Source organism: Equus przewalskii, chromosome 1, assembly GCF_037783145.1.
Source record: "Equus przewalskii isolate Varuska chromosome 1, EquPr2, whole genome shotgun sequence".
Taxonomy (NCBI): domain Eukaryota; kingdom Metazoa; phylum Chordata; class Mammalia; order Perissodactyla; family Equidae; genus Equus; species Equus przewalskii.
Genome location: NC_091831.1, coordinates 105,052,015 through 105,071,094, shown reverse-complemented (window position 1 = coordinate 105,071,094; position 19,080 = coordinate 105,052,015). Strand labels below are relative to the sequence as shown.

At 49.8% G+C, this 19,080-nt stretch overlaps 1 long non-coding RNA gene across 1 annotated transcript; it reads left to right on the top strand.

Annotated features, from left to right (window-relative positions):
• Positions 1 to 10,253: 10,253 nt before the first annotated feature.
• On the top strand, positions 10,254 to 15,425 carry LOC139083420 (uncharacterized). Its single transcript, XR_011540135.1, has 2 exons — positions 10,254 to 10,736; positions 12,217 to 15,425. It is a non-coding gene; the product is annotated as an uncharacterized lncRNA (long non-coding RNA).
• Positions 15,426 to 19,080: the final 3,655 nt, after the last annotated feature.

Genomic DNA, 19,080 nt, shown 5'->3' with positions numbered 1-19,080 from the left:
GTGCAAACATAATGAAGTTGTATTATGTAAGTCAACATGTTCCTAATTTGAGGGGCGGGTTTAAATGTAAGAGTGCCCCGCAGCCTTCTCCAATGAGCCTGGTCCTGTCCACGGTCCTGCGGGCCCCCACCATGGACCTGGCCATTTGCCTGCGTCCGTGGATCACTGAGCTGGTGGCCAGCACAGGAGCAGCCACTTCAGGCAGGCCCGGGGGCGCTGTGGGGGGCAGTGTGGAGGGGCTGGAGGGCCCTGCCCAGGCGTAGGAAGGATCTTCGTCTCCCTCAGGGGGAGTGCCCCCATGGCACAGGACACGTTTCTATCACTCCCCCAATCCCAGCCAAGAATTTCAAGGCCTCAGCACCTCCTTTAAATAATTCCCAGCTTCATGTCCTCACAGGTGGCAGAAAACCCCACAGATAGAAGAAAGCTTCTCCACCTTTGGGAGCAACTCGACCCTGGAGTCCCAAGTCCCCAGTTTCCCTGAGAGACGGGACTGGGCTCCCCCTCCTTGCAAGGCAGTGCGGTGCAGCAGAGGAGCCCACTAAGCTCCAGGGCCTGTGCTGGGTGCTAATGTGGCAAGGATGAGAGGAAGAAGACCTGGTCCCCGTGGTCCCGGCCCTCGCAGAGACAGGCGAGTGTGGCCTGTGCTGGAGAAGGATGTGACCATGCCTGTGATTGTGCAGTCTCCTCCTCAGAACTCTGGGAGTGTTTTTAAGGACCTTTTCTCACCTCATTGCTCCAAGTGTGCAGCTTTTCCTGTGTGCCCCAGCAGGAGAGCATGTGGCCTCCACCCGGACACCTGTAGTCTTTGTGTTTCTCTTCCATGGAGTAAGTGCGTAGTTGCTGACACCACGTGCTAATGTCTCATACTGCTGTGACGTGTACATGTCATAGCCACACTGCAAGCTCCTGGAGCAGGCCCAGCCAGCATCCCTCAAGTGCCCAGCCTTGTACCTGGACCAACAGGTATCCAAAGATGGAATTACAGTTGGTGTGTCTAAATCTTGTCTTCCCTACTACACGGTAGGTTTTTGAAGCTCAACATCTGAACTGATGGCCCCCTCGCATGGGCAAGCCATCAGGGACCCCAGAGGATTTCCCCAGCATCCTCTTCTTACCCTCTGTCTTAGTCTGTTTGGGCTGCTATAACAAAATACCAGGTCTGGGTGCCTTACAAACAAGAGAAATGTATTTCTCACGGTTCTGGAGGCTGGAAGTCCAAGATCAAGACGCCAGCAGATTCTCTGTCTGGTAAGGGCCTGCTTCCTGGCTCACAGGCGGCCAGCTTCTCCCTGTGTCCTCACGTCATGGAAGGGAGCAGGGAGCTCTCCAGAGTCTCTTCTGTATGGGCGCTAATCCCATTCCTGAGGGCTCTGTCCTCATCACCCAGTCACCTTCCAAAGGCCCCACCTCCCAGCTCCATCACATTGGGGGTTAGGATTTCGACATATGAATTTTGGGGGGACACAGACATTCAGTCTATAGCACCCTCCATTCCAGACCTATTTCCCTGACAGCACAGCCCTCACACCAGTCCTGTCATGATGTTAGGGCAACTGGCATACACTCCCTTCAGGTGGGCAAGGATTATATAGATTATTAATTTCCTATAGCTGGTATCAAAGATAAATGTCCCACCCCTGGGAGGGTGACAGCTGAGATGAGGTGGGTCTGTCCTGAACCTGGATTCTGCAGGCAACCTCTGCTGAGTCCTGGCGACCTTGGGTCTCCTCCGCTTTGGCTCGGTCAGTGCCACTGTCCCCCGTAGGCTGTGCCCTGCCTCATTTTCTACAGGAGCTGTCCTGAGACCTCCCAGGGAAGCATGTGAGATCTGCTGGGCTTCTTCCCAACTCTGCGGGGACTGAGAGGGCCCTGAAGACTGACCCCGAGTCCCTCCCTCCCCCAAAAACCTCCCACAATTGGGTTCCTAGGGAAGCCGCCCTCAGGTGCAGCCTGGCCTGCAGCAAGTGTGTCAGCGTGTCCTCTAGGGGTCAGGCTGGTGGAGGCAGGAAAGGGACTGAGCAGAACCAGGCAGAGGGAGAAGGCGGGCTGTGATACAGTCTCAACCACGGGCTCAGGGAGCTCAAGAGCTGGGGGTCCCAAGTTGGGGTGAAGGCATCGAGCTTTGTATCCCAAGCTGATCACTGTTGGACACGGGCTGCCCTTGGAAAGGTGTGTGCCCTTGGGCGAGGCAGCTCTCTTCAGCCCAGAGAGCTGGCATCTCTGAGGCACAGACCTTGAGGCTCTAAGTGTCTCCTTCCCTGGGCGGAAAGCCTCGTGGCTCAGCCCTGGAGGGGGAAGGCAGCAAGAGAATTCGGTCACCATTTGTGGGGGCAGAGAAGGAAATGATGGGAGTGCACACTGTCCGGCTGATGCCCACAGCCAGCCCGGAACCTGGGGGAGACAAGGTCCAGCAGCAGGGCTGCATGTGACCCATCCCTGGGGGTTCGTGCTCCCTAGACCGAGCGTGGCCCACTGCAGGTGCTCAGTAAAGCTGCTGATGCTCGTGCCTTTGCCACTTCCTGTGCACTTCAGGAATGAACGCTTGTGAGGATCAGCCCCAGGTGGGGCCTGGAAACCCTTATTTTATGGACCACCTCCTTCCTGGCCCTCCACACTGGCTACCTCCAGCTCCTCTCCGACAAGGCTTCACAGCTTATGGAACAGACAGGAGCCCCACCTTGCCCGCTGTATCCTTTACCATTGCCACAATAAAGCTGTGTGATGGATCATCCCCAAACTCAGTGTCTTAAAGCAATAAGCATTGATTTATCTCACAAGTCTGCAGGCCAGTGACCTAGGCTGGGCTCACTGGAGCAGATGTCCTGGTGCTGGCTGAGCTCACTCACGTGTATGGAGATCCACTGGCTGTTGGCTGGTCTAGGGTGGCCTCAGCTGGGGCAATGGGGGACACTAGTTCTGTTCCACGTATCTCATCAACGAGCAGGCCAGTCGCGGCACATTCTCATGGCTGTGGCAGAGAAGTGGGAGGAGCAAGTCCCATTTTGCCAGCACTTTTCAAGCCTCTACTTGCATCACACTTGCTAACAGCCTGTTGGCCAAAGCAAGACTGCCCTGGGGTCAAAGAGGGAGGGCCCCAGGGCTGGCCTGGTGGCGTAGTGGTTAAGTTCGTACACTCTGCTTCAGCAGCTTGGAGTTGGCTGATTTGGATCCTGGGCACAGAGCTACACACTGCTCATCAAGCCTTGCTGTGGTGGTGTCCCACATACAAAATAGAGGAAAAATGGCACAGATGTTAGCTCAGGGTCAATCTTCCTTACCAAAAAAAAAGAAAAAAAGAGGGAGGGCCCTACAAGGGACTGATGAAGGACAGGCCTGGCTACCGGGGGGTGAGAGCTGATAGCCTCCTGCCCCGTGCAATGCTGACAAAAGAGGGAAGGCCGACGAAGAGGCCCAAGAGTCACAACCGTAAGGCCAGTTCTGACACTGGAGCCAACAGTCACGCCCCTGAGGATTTTCGTAGGCTGGACCAGAGTGTCCTTGACAGCATTGCCATGAGGCCCCCGGAGTCAGAGCAAGCAAAATGCCAAAGGACACTCAGCCCTGAACCTGAACAGAGGGGACCTCCTGGGAGCGGCATGGGGGCGAGCTGAGGCCCTGGTGTTGGCTCTGAGCTGGTGTTGTGTGGGAGCCCGTCCACAATCACAGCCACTCGGGCTGGCTGGGACCCCGGGGCTGGGGATGGGAGAGGGGCACAGTGGAGCAAGGAGGAGAGGGACGGGGGCCTTCCCTGGACCTTCCCCGAGACGGATCCTCGGTGGGCGTGAGGCGGTGCGGTGTGTGGGAACACATCAGACGGCGGCAAACGGCCCAGTCCCCTCCAGCGGCCACTCCTTGTGACCTTTGTCAGGGTGAGGTCCCCTCCGGCTGTCCCGCTGGGCCTCTTCGTGGTTTCTCTTCTCGGCACTCGGATTAATGAGACTCCACACAAGGTATCTCCCAAGGGGATTCAGAACATGGAACAAACATGGTCCTTGGCGTTCAGCTCCTCCATGGTTGCTGATGGAGCGGTCCGAACACATGTGCTCCGCATGAACTCAGGGCAGGAGGAAGATGTGTTTAGTTTCTATTGGTCAGTTTACCTCGAGCTCCAGGATTCATCAACCCGAGCTGGAAGGAATGTGACCTCAGTCATCCTTGGGCTTCTGCCTCAGGAGGAGCAGGAGTCCCGAACTCTCTGTCATTGGTCTGCCCTGGGTGTGACGAGATACCAGCCCCCAGCCTGCCTGCCTGTCACGTCTGCACTGCGTGAGCATAAGAATCTTGACAAGTCTAGGAGTTCTGGAAGCCTCATGTCTCCGGGTACAGCCGGGAGGGGTAAGATGTCCACCGCCCAGGCCCCTCGACACTTATCCCCAGGGAGAGAAGAAAATTAATGTCACACACGGAAAAAAGCCAGGAAAGAAGCACCACTCATTCTCCATGTCTACACCTAATAACAGCTAAATGTGACGGCCTGCTTACCGTGTATCTAGCATTGCTCTAAGTTTCTTACAAATAATTAACGCATTTGATCCTCACAACAACCCTATGAGGCCGGAATTATCCCGATTGTATGGGTGAGGAAACTGAGGCACAGAGAGATTCAGTAATTTGCCCAAGGTCGAACAGCTAACAAGCGGCAGAGCAAGGATTTGAACCCAGGTAGCCTGATCCTCTTGACCTCTCTGCTCTCCAGCCTCTCTAAAGAGAGGTACAGCCTGCAGTGGGGCTGCCACGGGGTGAATCCGGGTTCCCCCCTAAATTCAGAGAGCTGCTCTCATAGGACCTGGAGTCCTGGCCTTGGAGGTGTCCAAGTGCTTTTAGCTCCTCTCCTCTGGTCTTGGAGCCCATTGCCTTCAGTCCTTCTGCTGAGGGTCTTCACAGGGGCCAGAAAGGGGCACTTGGAACAGGATCCAGAATGGGCAGAGCCAAGGTAGAAGGTAACTTTGACACACCTGTTAATTTAGGGAAATCATTCTGTGGCATCAGTGCAACAGGATCCTCAAGTCACCTAGACTAGTCTCAGAGAAGGTGTTTGCCGGAAAGTGAGTTTGTCCATGTGCGTGGAGGAGGGGTGTTGCCCTGAGGAGGCGCCCCCAGCCCTTGCTCACTTACGCTCAAAGGAAACCACCATCATGAAGATACCAAACCACAGAGAAATCTGTTCTCACATAAGTAGATGCCAGTGTTAGGGTGGGCTTCAGGACTGGCTTAATCCAGGGGCTCTGGTCCCATCTCTCACTGATGCTCGCTGTTTCCCCACCTCAACTGTATCAGGTTCTTCCTCAGTCCAGCTTCCTTCATGGTGACAAAATGGTGGCAGCGGTCCCATACTTTACACCCACATGGCTAGATGTCCAGAGAAAGGGAAAGTGTTTCTTTCCCTGCTGGGTGTTAAGAGGAAGGAACTGTTTTCCCATCTCACTGTCTCCAGCTGGGGCACAGCCATTTGAGGACCAGCTCTGGGGCCCAGGGTAATGCTGCGTGCTAATTGGCTTTGGCTTGGATCCCACAACCAATCACAGTGCTCAAGACAATGGGCTACACTTGGGCCAGTTGGGCTGAGCACTGGGGCAGGAATGCTTGGGGCAGGTCTGGGGAAGGGAGTTGGGGGGTCAGAGACTGGGGGATAAGGAGGAAGTGGACCCCAGGTCTAAAAGGAGAAGAAATTTGTCAAAAAGGAGGCAAGGCCCAGAAAATCAGACTCTCCAGCTCAGTTTGGTTCTTTGCCTGGGAGGCTGGGCAACTAGGCTGGCTTGTGTCCTGATGTGTCTTCCCGTATGATGTGTCCTGGCTGGCCTGGAGGCCAAAGCCAGAGAGAGAAAGTCAGAGAGACAGAGTGGCTTTGGCAGCAGGGGCAGGCCCCGAGGCCCCCTGACAATAATCCCCGGCTTGGAGGGCTTGGAGAAGGATTTTCCATCGAGCCCTTCTAGAAGGAGTCCGTGTTAAGTGGGGCCCCCGTTACCAGAGCATGATGGTGTGGCACTCCCATTGCCCGTGAGACGGTGCCCTCTCTCTCGGTGATGCTTTTGACAAGCACAAAGTTAAGGTGCGTTTTAACAACAAGGCAGGGGAGGTGGGAGAAATAGGTGGAGCGTCAGTCTCCAGCCCGGCCTGGGCTCCCAAGCTCCCTCTGCTCCTTGCCAGGATTAGGGGTGGAGTGCCATTCAGGGTGCCAGGGCTGTCCCCAGGACCCAGATGGGGAAACAGTGTCATTGAGGTGTCAGCTGGCACCCGCAGCCTTTCTGTGGCCCTAAAGCTGCACACAGAATCCACTCGCAACTGAAAATTGGGCCAACGCACCTGGTTTTTTATTTCTTGAAGTGACACTATCACCAAAGTAATCGTGTTGTGGCGTGAAAGGAGAAGTCTCCTAGGCCAGACACACAGCCTCAGAGTCAGCAAATGCTGGTCCTTTCTGCAGGCGGCGGCCGGGAGCTCAGGAGAACCACGTGCAAAATGGATTGACGGGCTCCAGCTCAGAAATGAAAGTGAGTGAAAAAACAGATGAAGAGTGATATTATCTGTGCAGCGCCCACGAGGCCATATCCTATCGTACGTGGGACTTTCTGTATGTAAACATATAACAAGCAGAGAAACTCCAGACCATGCTTATGAGAGAGGCTGCCTCTGTTGAAGGGGCTGGAGTCTCGGCTGGGCACAATATTAACTCTGCCACTAATAATTTTGTTCTCTCTAAGTCCTTCCCGGCGTTGGTGGGAGTGGAGGCCTGGCTGCACAGGGAGACGTGGTTTCATGTCTGACCTTGTTTTGGGTTCAAAGGCGTCCAAGTAACTTGTGTCAGCAGATAGAAGTGCGTCAGAGCCGAGCGTCTCCAAACCGGGCCTGGAGCCATGGGGAGAAGAAAGGCGGCTGAGGGCTTGGCGCGAATGTGAGCTGGGTGGAGGCTGGAATCGGGCCTCAGGAGTGTAATCCCCTTGGGGACAGGAGAAAGCGTTTCCAATGCCGCCTCATCCCAAACTAATTCAGCTCCAAGGACATGAAGATACATACTGAGCTGAGCCCAAGAAAGGAAGTGAGTGGGCAGGCGGGGAGTAGAGTTGGGGGTGTGGAGGGGGAGGGGGTTTCCTTTTAGCCCCTATGAGACACCGCATCATTTCATTATTCCTAAAAAAAGCCCTTGGAGCAGGTCTTTGTTGCCATCTTTATAAGACAAGGAGAGGAGGCTTGGAGAGGCCAAGGTGGCAGCCAGGCTGGGTGTGAGCACACGCCGTCCGAGCGCAGAGTTGTGTCCCCTCTGGCCAGAGCAGACAGGCCTCTAGACTCTGAGGACCGCAGAATGTGGGGGTGCTGGTGGATGGGACTCAGGGAGTGCCACCTCCAGATGGCCCTGCCCAGTCTGCAGCTTCCTTGGTTCTTGGGCTCCAGGACCAGGTCCTTGAAGCCTGGAGGAGCCCTTCTGAAGCTGGGTCCAGGGCCCAAGAGCTCAGCGAAGGAGGTCGGGCCTGGGGAGGACCACGAGAAGGCGAACATGCGCCCACGCCGCAGGCCGGGTGCATCCACTTTAAGAGGGATTTACATCCACCCAGAGGCCGCTCAACCTGACTGAGGCTCTGTTGGAAGACTATCCAGAAAATGCAACCAATAGCTGTTACTTGATAAATATAGGTTTCCAAGGCAGATGAAATCTTTCAGGCCCAGGGTGGGTCTTGGGGGGACAGATATCAAAGGGTCTCTTTGAGCCCATGCTGGCCTGTGGCTGGAAGCACCTTGCTCTCAAGCTGCTCACCATCAGACCTCATGCTGCCCGAGGTCCCAACCAGGTGGTGGCCACCTCGGGCAGGCTATCCACAGGGGATGGACTTCACATAGTCCTGCTGATTGGCTAGCCTGAGGCTGAGAGGTGTGTGACATGGGGAAGGACAGGCAAGGCCCCAGATGACATGCCTGCCTGGGAAGGAAGGGCAGAGCTTGCCTGGGTCTGTGTCCATCCAATCCTGGTGCCTCCGACTGTGTGCGTTTCTTTGTCCATCTGGTCCCAGCTGTCCACCTAGAGAGACTCAAAACTTGCTCAGAGCAACTGCGACACCTGTGCTGGGTGCAAGAGGGGGATGCACTCAATTTGAGGCTACAGGTGGAGGCTGAGGGGTTGAGAGGGGCAACCTGAGCTCATGGAACCCTCCAGCTGTCCAGCTTTGGTTTGGGTAAGAATAAGGACTCATTTTTTTAGAGCATCTGCTGTTTTCCTCTTTCCTGTCTGCAGAAATATCACCAAGTCTGTTCTATGCTTCAGTTGGAAGGAGTCTTTATTTTTAAGATGCTAACCCTGGCATATCCAAGCCACAGAGTGGCAGTCGACGGGGAGCCTGGGGAGAGCTGACTGGCTGTGCGGTGCACCTGGAAGGTGCCATTGCTTTCAGAGCAAAGATGAAAATTCTTGTTACAAGTCTCTGGCCCTGTAAGGCCAATTGAATGCCTCAGAACAAAGAAAATGTTTTTTTGATCAAAACATTTTCAGGCGCAAGAATTATTTTTATGAGCAAGAAGACAGGTCGGTGCCACCATTTCACACCTGCAAGAGTCATTTAGCCCAGGAGGTACATGTCCCTCATCTGACAATATCACATCTACACTTTCTCACTTCCCAGTAGTGAACACAGGTGCCCTTTCTCCCCTGACCATGTTATGACCAATTCCTCCAGCCACAGCCTGCCCAGGTGCCCAGAGTGCCTTGGATGGAAATAGCAATGTTTGCCAGAGAAGAGAGAATCAGGCTCCTGCGGAGTCTCCTCCCTTCTCCTGGGCCTTGTCCATCCTCTTGCTCTGTAAGGAAGCGATGCTGTGGAATAGTGGGAGGGTGGAGAGCCAGCAGCTCAGGCCCAGGCACTGCCATGGCAGGCATCACTTCACTTCACTTGACTTACTTTCTCATTCATTCCTTTCATTCATTCATTCACTTTAGAGGATAGTTGTCTGATCTTTGAAGTCACGCACGAGTGTGGTCTCCTCGTGTGGTTTCCCTTCCCCAAGGCTGCTTCCTGGAAGAGCCTTTTTCTTCTCCCCATTACGGTGGGACCGTAAGGGTCCCTGGGGCAGTGGCACTTGGGCCAGAAGCAGCCGCCTGTCTTAGAAAGTAGGAGGTGGGGACCCTAGAGACTCTCATGGGGGACTCACTTCCTCCCTGAGCAAAGCACCTTCTCCAGTCCGGCAGCGGAGGGAAGTAGTGAGAGGATGTTCAAATGGGACCTCACCAGGCCTGAGGGATGGGACATTGTCTTTGCAGAGCTTGATGGGGAACGTCCCTGGGGAGGATCACCCTGGCCATCACCCGGTCTCCTGGGTTCCTGTCACCACGTCACAATGCCCCTACCTGGAACAAATAGTGGATCTGAACAGGGTGATGTCTATCCCTATTTGATTATAAATGAGGTCTCTTTCGTCTCTCCATTTCCCTTTTCTACTAATGTCTTTTCCCTCCAAGAGCTATAAATGAATATATTATGAACTTCGCAAAGGCATGGGCCGTGTTCCCTCTGTGCGTATCTCTGTGGGGCCTAGACTAGTACCTTAAATATCACAGATACTCAGTAAGTGTTTCTGCAGGGTCTGGACCTTGCTCACGGGGTCCCTCATCACAGACTGCGTGAGAAGTACTGCGTGGGGACGGGACCCTCGGGGGTAGAGAAGGAAGTCATCTCTAGCATTGAGAGAACTACGAACAAAACGTCATGAAAGTCAGAAGGGCGAGCTTGCTGCCGACCAGCGGTGATGAGCAGGGACCCTAGCCTGAGGATGCGGAGTGAAGAGGTCCAAAGGCATCTGACCCAGAGAGCAGAGAGTAAGCAAAGGGTGGCCATGTGTGTCCCAGGGCTCAGGCTGGACTCCACACCGTCACTGTCACTGGCTCAGGTAAGGAGCGGGCCTTACCAGGGGACGTGGGCCCTTACAAGCCAGAGTCAGCACAAGACCCGGAGGCACAATCCCGTCCTTCCACACCCCAGAGTGGGGCAGGGTGGGGCCTGGCAGGCAGATGTCCCAAGGGAGGCTCCCTGCTTCTCTTATTCTCCCTTTTTATAGGGCCCATGTGAGAAGACAGCCCTGTCACAGGGGGAATACCCAGGCCGCTTGGTGCCAGGAAGTCTGGTGTGTGGTGCCAGCTGTTTGCAGGAGTAAACTGGGAACACCAGCTGCCTGGCAACTGGAGATCCAGGCCCAGGAAAGCTGCAGAGAAACCGCCTGTCCCCAGGGAGGCGAGCCTGGGGCACCTCTTGCGTTGGAAGAGGAGCTCCAGGTCCCAGCTGGCTCCAGGTCCAAGCAACACAGAGTGAGCCTGTGTTTGTAGATTACCTGCTCCTTCACCGTAAAGACACAGTGAGGTAATCAGCTGCTGACATCTAGATAGAATGAGTAATTTTGAATTTTAGAAATTAAGAGGATGAGAATGCATTGTGTAAAAGAGGTTCAGGAAAACAAAAAGGAGAAGAACAAGTCAATACAAGAGGGACCTAGGATAAGTAACAGCAGGCCGGACTTACCTGTGTGTGAGGGAAAGTGGGTGGGACGTTCTGAAGCCCTGTAGGACAGGGGACGATTGTTGAACAAAGCTGTCTGGCATCCCTTCCCCACCCACTAACGCCAAGTGCCGTGGACCCATATGACAGCCCCAAGCACCCTCCCAAAGGTCCGAGCACTCCCTAGGGGGCAGTGCCCATGCTGCGAACCACTGATGGGAGAGCGCTAAAGGATTCTGCGGAGCGATGGCGGGGGCTCAGGTGAGGTGGCGATGGGGGCAGCCAGGATTTGAGAAATCCTGGTGGACGAGAGTTGGCTGACTCTGGCAACTTTCTAGACTTGGGAAGTTTGTCAGAGGGAGCAATCAAGTGTGACTTACGTGGGAGGCCGGCCGTGGGCCCCTGGTGACCAGGGCCTGGAAGTGCAGGTCAGGGCTGGGGCCACAGAGGACTGCTGGGGGCTTCTTTCTTTCTTTGTTTCTTAAAGCTTCATTGAAGTAAAATGTATATACTATAAGACTTGCCCGTTTTCAGGGTAAAATTCAGTGGTTATTAATGTATTTATAGAGTTGCGTTGCCATCTCCACAACCTTGTTTTCACGAGCTGTAGAACTGCCCTGAGACTGAGGCGGCAGCCAGGCTGGGGCATGGTCAGGCTTCGACGTGGAGTTGAGAAGGCCTCTCCTTCTAGGGGATGGTGGGAGCTCCAGGCAGGGGTTGATGTAAGAGAGGGAGCTTCCAGCAAACTCTTAAGAGTCCAGCATCGTGGGGCCTGGGTTGAACTCTGGGATGGAAGGAGAAGGAGGAGCAAAGTCCAAGAGAGGGGGCGGGAGGAGCCTGTGGGGCCAGAGTTCAAGGTCAACGGGGTGAAGAGCACTGGTGCTGTGGAAGGACATGGGCGGGTTGGGTGGCTGCAGTGGGGAAGGTGGGCGTCAGCCACCTCCCAGAGCAGTGTCAGAGGGTGGTGGAGGAAAGATGGAGGCAGGGGACAGGGAGGAAGTGGCAGCAGTGTAGGGAGGCCGCTCTGTTGATGAAGAGAACAGAGGGACAGACCAAAACCAAAGGGGCGTGGACAGCAAGACAGAGATGGAGCAGGAACTGGAAGATGCAGTGGACGCCCGGGCCACCTCTCTGCGCCTCACCCTCCCTCGTCGTCCTTCCTACCCGGTTTCCCTCCTCCTCTCCGCTCTGCTGTGCCCGTTTCTCTCCTTCTCCGGTCTGGCCTAGCAGCCACGGCACTCTCCCTGACCCCTCCTCCGACTCCCGCGGCCTCTGTCCGCGTCCCACGCTCAGCCGCCTCTCATCTCTTGCCCGCCGCATCACACCAAGAGGTGGCACGGAACGACGACCTGCCCCAAACGCTTCGCAGCTGCTCATTGTCCCCGGGGAGAAAACCTCCATCGCTTCAGCAGCGCTGCCGGCAGACCCTCCCCTCCCGTCCTGCTTCTCTGCCAGCCCCGCCGCGTCGGCCCAGTCTGCCCAGCGCTCGCCACCCTCCTGGGCGCTGGGCTCCCCAGGCCCGAGCGCGCAGGCGCATCCCTGCCTCCGAGCCATGCGCTTGCTAGCCCTCTGCCCTGAACTCTGCCCACGACTGGCTTCATCTCATCTTTCAGACTCCCCGCCACGTCTGCCCCATTTAGCCCCTTTCCTGGCACCTTCCTTTTTCCTTCCTAGCGCTTGCCATTCTTTGTAACTCTCCATTTGGGTATATTTTTGTTTACTGTTTGTTTTCTTTCCCTAGAAAATCAGCGCCCTGAAGGCAGGCGCCAGCTCTGTGCTGCTCACCCTTTAGTCCCCAGAGCCCAGCACAGATCTGCCGCTTTGAAGTGCGTCCTGGGAGTGAATGAAAGGATGGAGTTTTAGCTGCAACTCTTTCACGATCAGACTGGGAAACCTTGGCTCTATCTCCTAATTTTCCGTTGCCACCGTTTTCCTCTTGACAGAGGTGGGCCCAAATATCTCTGCTTCCAATCTCTCCGGACCTCTGAGGAGAGACGGTAGTTCTTCGCTGTGATGTTATGAGGCTCTGACTCGTTGTTTAGACCACTGGAAAGCCTTGGTTTCTTCTGACGTTGGGGCTGTTCGTCGTTGCAGACTTGGTTCTGTGCAGATCTGCACACCAAGTTGTGCCTGATCTGCTCGGGGCCTGGCAGAGGAGCCGGCCTGAAACCCAGCTTTACTGGTACTTTAGTCAAGCCCTGTGCCTGCAGGACCCTGCGCTGTCCCCAGGCTCCATCTCCTGGGGCACAGCCTTGGAACCAACACAAAGCCAGCAACAGCCCTGCCTGTGGGTCTCTTTCCTCAGAGCCCCAAAGACAGGCTTCTCTGCCATCTTGTGTGCCTTTTCAGCAGTTAGATTTTCCCTTTTCCGATGTCTGGGAGAAGGGAAGTCTGCTTTCTCTCCTCACCCTGCTACTCTCTGCTCCCTCTGTGGGCTCTGGGGCACGGTGCCAATCTGCAAATGGTGTTTAGTTCTTTCTTTGTTGTTGTTTTGGAGCTGTGAAGCTGTGCTGTTAAGGCCAGGTGCTGAAAAATTAAAACTTATCATCAGTCGCCATCATCAAAGCAAGGTGGGGTAGGATGGTTTCAACTAGTCCCAAATTTCCTGAAGGAATTTGGCTTCTCATCAATTCTCCTCTCCTGAGGCTGAGGGTACTGGGAGAACGAAGTTCTCCTTAGCTGCCCAGCAGCCTCGGGTTTGCTCAGTTAAACCTCATGCAATGGGCTTAGTGCTGAGCACAAGAAAGGAACCAACATTTCTCGACTGATAATACATTACTTGTTTCTTGCAACTGGACTGTGGGACTCTAAGAATAGTACATTTTTTTCTGGAAGCAGAGTTTTAACAACCTAGAAAGCTTAATTAAGCTTTCCTGCTGCACTTTTTTTTAATTGAGTTAGTAGCAGGAGAGTATTTTTAGAACTGAAGGAATGATTTTGTGTAACAGATATACATCTCAATATTCTTAAACCTCCATAGAGAGCAAAACATAGCTAACGAATTGACTTCGCAAGTCTTAAAGAATGGTTGTTTTTATACACATTATCACTGTCATATCTATTTATTCTATTCCTTCATTATTTATACCCTGCATTTCTTCTTCCTAAGTACAAGGTGGGGTTGGGTTAGGACGAGAATTTTTAAAAACACTTTACAAACCTGGCGAGCATTGAATGTTTTTTCAATTCCCTCTGATTTTGCTGGTCTGGGTGGGCTCCTTTCCTAGATTTCAGTTACATTTGGATTTTTTTTCTTTTATTGAGAGTAACAGGATATCACTTAGAGGTGAATGCTTTGCATGTTACTTCGAATAGTAAAAATAACATTAAAAAGTTGTGTTCTGAGGAAGCTGCAGGTTAAAAAAGAAAGCAGCCATTTAGCTAAAACTATGAAGTGTGCAGTGTCTCAGCAACTTATGGTGGCAAATTACCAGATGGCATGTTTTCAAATGAAGGCTCTAGCTAGATTAGATCTTTAAGACCCTAGTGAAAAACATGAGGCAAAAGTGGTCCAAATGAAATGCTCAGATTTTTCTAGAAGATTCTTTGTATACAAGTAGAATAAAGTGACTTTAATATTGGTAATGTGGAAAATGCAGTTTGCAAATTATAGACACTATAGTGCCTGGTTAAGATCACTAAAATACTTGTATACAAATAATGGGAATCATCTAATAGAAATAGAGTAACTGATCTGAAGTAGAAATTATCCCCATTTGCACAAATTATCTAGAAGTTTGGCAAAGGGGCTGAGAAGGTGCCTGTGAGAAACCTGAGGGTGAGGTGGGGCGGGGCATGCTGAACGCTATTTGAGGAATTTTCCACATCCTCTGAGATGAGCTTGCCAATTCCGATGCATCAGTGAGATCCACGCAAAGATAAGGGACTGGGCAGGACTGTCCCAAAGGAAGGTGGCGTGTGAAGACAAATCCTTGAGGTGGCCACAGGCACAGGCAAAAATCAAGTTATTTCTTGCTTTCTTTTTGATATTTGTGGTATCAGATGCTCTTTAATCTCACATTTCCATGTTTACCTTTAGAGTGAGTTTCGGTATTTCCCCATGTCTCTTCCTCTGCCAAGCACTGCAAATCCAGGGACCTTCTGTAAAGGATCGTGAGCCATTTCTTCTGAGACTGTATATTATCTCATTCAGTTAGGGCTTGTCTAAAGGCCTGCAAAACCTCAGGCTTCTCTTGATCTTCAAATAGTCACGTAGCTTAGCCTCCTACAGGGTAGACAGAGATGTGCTCACCTTCAGTCTGGGTTCTTCAGAAGAACCACAACCACCGTGGCCATCAAGACAAGGCCACACTCCCCCAGCCCGTAAGCAGTATCGGCTGCTGAGAGGTAAGCACCTGACTCCAGCAAAGTCAGGGCGCTGTGAGTCCAGGACTGTGGTTGGCTAGAGGCAGAGGAGGGGACCAATGGTACCAAATTCAATTTCTTTCCTTAAATTTGGATTCTATTTTACTAAACAGGATACATATAGTTGAAGGAAAGAGGATGGAAAGAAAACACAGGTACTGGTCAAATCAGGCTCGTTTCTGTTTTAAGCAATGCCGTCTTCCTGAAGCAGTGGTACTTTTCAGCATTTTCCCCCTTGTCTTTTCTCCTTACTCTGATCTCTTTACTCTTCACATTTCCTAAGTCTGCAGAGCTCCTCAGCCGCTTGGATGGGAGCCATGAAGACTCCCCCAAGGGTGCGGTTTGCTCCTCTACGGCTGACTCACGCCCTCCTGCTGTTCCCCTCATCTTCTCAATGCCGTTTTCTCGTTTTCTCACTGGCAGTAATGCAGCTCTTTCTGTGAGCTGCTCCTTTTAAAGCTAGATTCCATCTCTTATTTTTGCTGTGACCCCAGACGATTATGCTAACTATAAATATTTTGGCCACAAATTTGATGTAAATCAATGCTGTAAATTTAACATTAAACAAAAGCTTAATTGATCAAATCCCAGGTCATTTTTCTTCTTGTTGTTTTAAAAAAAATACGCCAAGTGGAAACGTTTTGGGGAAACCTCTTTACTGAAAACTCTAAGTGGTCATGGCGTACTAAACAGTTAGCACCCTATTTGAGGGCTCTGGTCACAGCGAATTTGACATTAAAGAAGAGGATAGAGTTTTCCAAGATTGCTCTGGTTGAAAAGAGCTAGACCAATCAAGTGTGTTTGTAAAAGTAGTGGCAATCTAATACTTGCTTATGAAAGAGTTAATCTCCCATCTGCCTTCCCAAATAAACTGGTACTACATGGAGGAAGACATGGAAAGAAATTACTATTTTCAAATACAATAGAAAAAAACTTTTTGTTTAAAAATATATTAAGTATATATATAACATATTAAATAATATTGGTAGAAATGTAGCACTGTGCAGCCAGTGATTATGTATATTTGTATTTATTGATATGGATTTTCACGATATATGAGGTAAAGATAGCAGGTTATAAAATCGTATGTATACTAAGATACCATTTAAGTAAATCCACATGTATGCGTGTGGGAGGCGTAGAAAAGAGTGGAAAGATAGACAAATACTTATCAAAAGATGGGGGTTTTGCTGGGATGGTAAGCTTTTTCTTTATACTTTTCTCTAGGCTGCAGTGTTGCTTTTGTAATCAGAATAAGGCTACTTTAATAAGAATTATAAACTATAAAAAATATTATATGATAGAGAATCCTTGCAGGAAGACTGGGGTTAAGGCATATTCCTATAGTAGCTAAAAAAGAGCGGGTTTTCCCTGGGAGGGTAGTCTGCTGAGGGCTTTGATGCAAGATCAGATCGTATAATCGATGTACCAGACTCAGAAAGAGCTCGAAACACAATTTACCTGGATTATTTCAAATAGTAAGATCACACGAATAATGTTACAGCTGGATTTTATGTTTTTTCTCATAGAATTCTTTACCAGCCCAATCGACTAAAAATAAAGAACACATACCTGAAGAGAACAAGATGTAACTACTGCTTCTTACATACAATTTAAAATTCTCTACCTTTTAACTTAAAATCTAGACATGGTTTTGGTCCACTGAATTAGACTGTAGACCCCCACAGAGGATGTAATTGTTTGGTCAGTAAATCTAGCAGTGACATATCAATTTCAGAGAATCGTGAGCCGCCTTGGATTAAGGAGGTACTTTTGGAATGCCTGATAAAACATACACAACTAATTAATAATTATGCTGAAAAGATAGGACCTTTAGTAAAGAATACCTCCCTGAACATTTTTGTTTTAGGTAAAGAATGGTACCAAAACGCAGTATTGCAAACTAGGAAAAAAGCAAATATCATTTCCAAGTACTTTACAGAAGAGTATTTCCTAGTATTCTACAGAATTTTTCACTTGATTATATTTTCGAACACATTAATTTCATGGTGTTCTACTTGCAGTGGACCTTGGTCCTTGGGGGCCCTCAGTGGAATGGTGACTGTTTGATCAATGGATTAAGAGAGTGGGAATGCTCACCAGCTGAGATTTTTAAATTACTGTACTATTGGCCTGATGCTGCTGTTAACCATCGAGAACAGATTCCGAAACCAGATGAGCTGTTAACTGAGTTTCCATCCGTTTCATAGCCACAGTGACAGCAGTGCCATTCATGGCTTCTGGAAGGATTGTTAGTCTATCCAAAAATAGTTTATTGACAGATATGTAAAGGAAGTTGCATCACTGGCTTTGATTTTAAAATTGAGATATAATTCACATGCCATAAAATTCATCCATTTAAAGTGTACAATACAGTGGGTTTTAGTATATTCACAAGCTTGTGCAATCATTCCCACTAACTCCAGACCATTTCCATCACCCCAAAAAGAAACCCCACATGCATTAGCAGTCACTACTCACTTTCTCCTCCCCCTAGACCGTGGAAACCCTTCATCTACTTTCTGTGTCTATGGATTTGCTGATTTGGACATTGTATATAAATGGAATCATATAATACGAGGTCTTTTGTGTCTTGCTTCTGTCATGTTTTCAAAGTTCATCTATGTTGTAGCATGCGTGAGTACTTCATTCCTTTTATGGTTGGTATTATTCTATCATATGGATATACCACATTGTATTCATCCATTCATCGACTGATAAGCATTTGAGTTGTTTCTCCTCTTTGGTTATGAATATGAATATTTGCATACAAGTTTTTGTGTGGACGTATGTTTTATTTTTTATTTTTTTTTTATTTTTTCCTTTTTCTCCCCAAAGCCCCCCAGTACATAGTTGTATATTTCTCGTTGTGGGTTCTTCTAGTTGTGGTATGTGGGACGCTGCCTCAGCGTGGTCTGACAAGCAGTGCCATGTCTGCGCCCAGGATTCGAACCAACGAAACACTGGGCCGCCTGCAGCGGAGCGCGCGAACTTAACCACTCGGCCATGGGGCCAGCCCCTGTGTGGACGTATGTTTTCAATTCTCTTAGGTACCTGGGACTGGAATTGCTGGGTCACGTGGTAACTCTAGGTTTAACCTTTTGAGGAACTGCCAATCTGTTTTCCAAAACAGCTGAGCCAGCATTGTATAGTTCATACATCCTCACCAGCAATTGGGTTTCAATTTCTCCATGGCCTTACTAAAACTTGTTATTGTCCACCTTTTTGTTTATAGCCATCCTAGTGGGTATGAAGTGGTATCTCACTGTGATTTTGATTTGCATTTCCCTAAGGACTAATGATGTTGAGCATCTTTTTATGTGTTTATTGGACATTTATGTATCTTCTTTGAAGAAATGCTTATTCAAATCCTCCGATTTTTATTTGGAGTTTTTTCTTTGCTGAATTCTAAGAGTTCTTTTTATATTCTGGATACTGGACTCATCACATATATGATTTGAAATGATTTTTCCCATTCTGTGGGTGGGTTGTCTTTTCACTTTCTTAATAGTGTCCTTTGAGGCACAAAAGTCGTTAATTTCGATGAAGTATAATTTATCTACTTTTTCTTTGGTTACTTGTGCTTTTGGTGTCATATCTAAGAAACTATTGCGTAGTCCAATGTCATGAAGATTTATATCTCTATTTTCTTCTAAGAGTTTTATTATTTTAGTTATTCCATTTAGGTCTATGATTCAATTGAATTAATTTTTGCAAAAGGTATGGAGTAGTAGTCCAGTTTAATTCTGTTGCATGTGGATATCCAGTTGTCCTAGCATTATTTGTTAAGAATGCTATTCATTCCCTCATTGAGTTGTCTTGGCACTCTTGACAAAAAGAAATTGACCACAAATGTAATGGCTTGTTATGAACTCTCAATTTTATTCCATTGATCTACTTGTCTATCTTTATGCTAGTACCAGTCTTAATTAGTGTGGCTTTGTAGTAGGTTTTGGAATTGGAAAGTGTGAGTCCTAAAACTTTGTTCCTCTTTTCAAGATTATTTTGGCTATTCTGGGTCCCTTGCATTTCCATATGAATTTTAAGATCTGCTTGCCCATTTCTGCAAAAAATGAAGCTGATATTTTGATAGGGATTTGCATTGAATCTGTAGATCAATTTGGGGAGTATTGCCATGTTAACAATATTAATTCTCCCAATCCGTGAACAGGGGATTTCTTTACATTTATTTAGGTTATCTTTAAGTTTTTCAATGATGTTTTATAATTTTCAGTGTACA